This window comes from Rhinichthys klamathensis, unplaced genomic scaffold, assembly GCF_029890125.1.
Source record: "Rhinichthys klamathensis goyatoka isolate OS25496 unplaced genomic scaffold, OSU_Roscu_1.1 h1tg000882l_1, whole genome shotgun sequence".
NCBI lineage: Eukaryota > Metazoa > Chordata > Actinopteri > Cypriniformes > Leuciscidae > Rhinichthys > Rhinichthys klamathensis.
In genome coordinates this window covers 193863-198566 of record NW_026607240.1, presented here as the reverse complement: position 1 = coordinate 198566, position 4704 = coordinate 193863, and positions in this window count along the sequence as shown.

Here is a 4704-nt window from a genome sequence, read left to right as displayed (position 1 = left end):
CACACAACACCGAGCAAAGGGCTCCACTGGACGTACCGTTTGCGTGGTTCTGCTTCATGTAGCCCACCAGGACCGGGGTGAGTTGTCTCGGCGAATCAATCTGGTCAAAGACGCTGCTCAGAGCCCCAACGCTATATTGGAAAGATCAAATCGAAAGGAAGGTAAGGGTGATGCCTCTTTAATGTGGTTTCGCCACCACTCGCTATAAACCAGCTCGAGAAATGCCCTCGCGCTTTCAATGACAATGCCAAGAGAACCGCTTTTCAGAGCTGTGCAGCATTTGGGGAGCGCTACGTACATGATGTGGTATGCGTTGCAGTCTGCGTGTGATGTTGTTGCCTGTAGCATCTCCGCAGTCAAGCTGGGCAGGAGAGGAGTCAGTTTCACAGTGAACCAGGAAACCCAGTCGTGGGTTCCAAAGCCTTCAAAATGAGGGCTGATGATGTCGAAGGCTCGACTCATCATGATGTCCCTCACCGGAGGATCGATGTCCAAGGCCTAGAGGAAATGACAAACAAACAGAAAGGGACATATCCGTCAGACGCTGCTTCCCGAAAGCCTTTGGGGGGCTCTTTTGTTTTATTGTTGATGTTTTTTTTGTTTTTTTGCCACCCAGAGAATAACACTTCTTCAAGCTTGCCGCCTCAGTGATGAGAACATACCTGCGATGACCTGCTGAGAACTGTCAAGAACTCGTCAACGTCCCGGAAAGCGTTGTCGCCGTCCAAGCGGTCAAAGACCAAGCTGATCAGGCCTGCGTTGTTCAGCGCGCCGGATGTCAGTGTCAGTTGAGCGACCTGAGAAGCGCTCAGAATGTCCAGCTCATCAAACTACAGGGGACAAAACCAACAACAATGTTTGTAGAAACAACATGGTTGCACAAAAAACAGTCACGGAAACGGCTGCATAGCGCGGCGGGCTACTCACGCTGACAAAGCCCTCGTTGAGCACGCGCAGGTCTTCGAACTCCACGTAGATGGAGAACTTGCCAAAGCTTTGCTCAAGCCAAGTGCTGAGGCTGCCGGTGTTGGACCCACAGCTCGACCCTGAAAAGACAGCGCGCAGGAAAGACTCGTTAGGAGAGACAGATGTTGACAGACACAGAGCAGCGCTGTCTTCTAGCACAGAACACCGAGAAAAGGGCTCCACTGGACGTACCGTTTGCGTGGTTCTGCTTCAGGTAGCTCACCAGGACCGGGGTGAGTTGTCTCGGCGAATCAATCTGGTCAAAGACGCTGCTCAGAGCCCCAACGCTATATTGGAAAGATCAAATCGAAAGGAAGGTAAGGGTGATGCCTCTTTAATGTGGTTTCGCCACCACTCGCTATAAACCAGCTCGAGAAATGCCCTTGCGCTTCCAATGACAATGCCAAGAGAACCGCTTTACAGAGCTGTGCAGCATTTGGGGAGCGCTACGTACATGATGTGGTATGCGTTGCAGTCTGCGTGTGATGTTGTTGCCTGTAGCATCTCTGCAGTCAAGCTGGGCAGGAGAGGAGTCAGTTTCACAGTGAACCAGGAAACCCAGTCGTGGGTTCCAAAGCCTTCAAAATGAGGGATGATGATGTCGAAGGCTCGACTCATCATGATGTCCCTCACCGGAGGATCGATGTCCAAGGCCTAGAGGAAATGACAAACAAACAGAAAGGGACATATCCGTCAGACGCTGCTTCCCGAAAGCCTTTGGGGGGCTCTTTTGTTTTATTGTTGATGTTTTTTTTGTTTTTTTGCCACCCAGAGAATAACACTTCTTCAAGCTTGCCGCCTCAGTGATGAGAACATACCTGCGATGACCTGCTGAGAACTGTCAAGAACTCGTCAACGTCCCGGAAAGCGTTGTCGCCGTCCAGGCGGTCAAAGACCAAGCTGATCAGGCCTGCGTTGTTCAGCGCGCCGGATGTCAGTGTAAGTTGAGCGACCTGAGAAGCGCTCAGAATGTCCAGCTCATCAAACTGCAGGGGACAAAACCAACAACAACGTTTGTAGAAACAACATGGTTGCACAAAAAACGGTCACGGAAACAGCTGCATAGCGCGGCGGGCCACTCACGCTGTCAAAGCCCTCGTTGAGCACGCGCAGGTCTTCGAACTCCACGTAGATGGAGAACTTGCCAAAGCTTTGCTCAAGCCAAGTGCTGAGGCTGCCGGTGTTGGACCCACAGCTCGACCCTGAAAAGACAGCGCGTAGGAAAGACTCGTTAGGAGAGACAGATGTTGACAGACACAGAGCAGCGCTGTCTTCTAGCACACAACACCGAGAAAAGGGCTCCACTGGACGTACCGTTTGCGTGGTTCTGCTTCAGGTAGCCCACCAGGACCGGGGTGAGTTGTCTCGGCGAATCAATCTGGTCAAAGACGCTGCTCAGAGCCCCAACGCTATATTGGAAAGATCAAATCGAAAGGAAGGTAAGGGTGATGCCTCTTTAATGTGGTTTCGCCACCACTCGCTATAAACCAGCTCGAGAAATGCCCTTGCGCTTCCAATGACAATGCCAAGAGAACCGCTTTACAGAGCTGTGCAGCATTTGGGGAGCGCTACGTACATGATGTGGTATGCGTTGCAGTCTGCGTGTGATGTTGTTGCCTGTAGCATCTCTGCAGTCAAGCTGGGCAGGAGAGGAGTCAGTTTCACAGTGAACCAGGAAACCCAGTCGTGGGTTCCAAAGCCTTCAAAATGAGGGATGATGATGTCGAAGGCTCGACTCATCATGATGTCCCTCACCGGAGGATCGATGTCCAAGGCCTAGAGGAAATGACAAACAAACAGAAAGGGACATATCCGTCAGACGCTGCTTCCCGAAAGCCTTTGGGGGGCTCTTTTGTTTTATTGTTGATGTTTTTTTTGTTTTTTTGCCACCCAGAGAATAACACTTCTTCAAGCTTGCCGCCTCAGTGATGAGAACATACCTGCGATGACCTGCTGAGAACTGTCAAGAACTCGTCAACGTCCCGGAAAGCGTTGTCGCCGTCCAGGCGGTCAAAGACCAAGCTGATCAGGCCTGCGTTGTTCAGCGCGCCGGATGTCAGTGTAAGTTGAGCGACCTGAGAAGCGCTCAGAATGTCCAGCTCATCAAACTGCAGGGGACAAAACCAACAACAACGTTTGTAGAAACAACATGGTTGCACAAAAAACGGTCACGGAAACAGCTGCATAGCGCGGCGGGCCACTCACGCTGTCAAAGCCCTCGTTGAGCACGCGCAGGTCTTCGAACTCCACGTAGATGGAGAACTTGCCAAAGCTTTGCTCAAGCCAAGTGCTGAGGCTGCCGGTGTTGGACCCACAGCTCGACCCTGAAAAGACAGCGCGTAGGAAAGACTCGTTAGGAGAGACAGATGTTGACAGACACAGAGCAGCGCTGTCTTCTAGCACACAACACCGAGAAAAGGGCTCCACTGGACGTACCGTTTGCGTGGTTCTGCTTCAGGTAGCCCACCAGGACCGGGGTGAGTTGTCTCGGCGAATCAATCTGGTCAAAGACGCTGCTCAGAGCCCCAACGCTATATTGGAAAGATCAAATCGAAAGGAAGGTAAGGGTGATGCCTCTTTAATGTGGTTTCGCCACCACTCGCTATAAACCAGCTCGAGAAATGCCCTCGCGCTTTCAATGACAATGCCAAGAGAACCGCTTTACAGAGCTGTGCAGCATTTGGGGAGCGCTACGTACATGATGTGGTATGCGTTGCAGTCTGCGTGTGATGTTGTTGCCTGTAGCATCTCTGCAGTCAAGCTGGGCAGGAGAGGAGTCAGTTTCACAGTGAACCAGGAAACCCAGTCGTGGGTTCCAAAGCCTTCAAAATGAGGGCTGATGATGTCGAAGGCTCGACTCATCATGATGTCCCTCACCGGAGGATCGATGTCCAAGGCCTAGAGGAAATGACAGACAAACAAACAGAAAGGGACATATCCGTCAGACGCTGCTTCCCGAAAGCCTTTGGGGGGCTCTTTTGTTTTATTGTTGATGTTTTTTTTGTTTTTTTGCCACCCAGAGAATAACACTTCTTCAAGCTTGCCGCCTCAGTGATGAGAACATACCTGCGATGACCTGCTGAGAACTGTCAAGAACTCGTCAACGTCCCGGAAAGCGTTGTCGCCGTCCAAGCGGTCAAAGACCAAGCTGATCAGGCCTGCGTTGTTTAGCGCGCCGGATGTCAGTGTCAGTTGAGCGACCTGAGAAGCGCTCAGAATGTCCAGCTCATCAAACTGCAGGGGACAAAACCAACAACAATGTTTGTAGAAACAACATGCTTGCACAAAAAACGGTCACGGAAACGGCTGCATAGCGCGGCGGGCCACTCACGCTGACAAAGCCCTCGTTGAGCACGCGCAGGTCTTCGAACTCCACGTAGATGGAGAACTTGCCAAAGCTTTGCTCAAGCCAAGTGCTGAGGCTGCCGGTGTTGGACCCACAGCTCGACCCTGAAAAGACAGCGCGCAGGAAAGACTCGTTAGGAGAGACAGATGTTGACAGACACAGAGCAGCGCTGTCTTCTAGCACAGAACACCGAGAAAAGGGCTCCACTGGACGTACCGTTTGCGTGGTTCTGCTTCAGGTAGCCCACCAGGACCGGGGTGAGTTGTCTCGGCGAATCAATCTGGTCAAAGACGCTGCTCAGAGCCCCAACGCTATATTGGAAAGATCAAATCGAAAGGAAGGTAAGGGTGATGTGGTTTTGCCACCACTCGCTATAAACCAGCTCAAGAAAT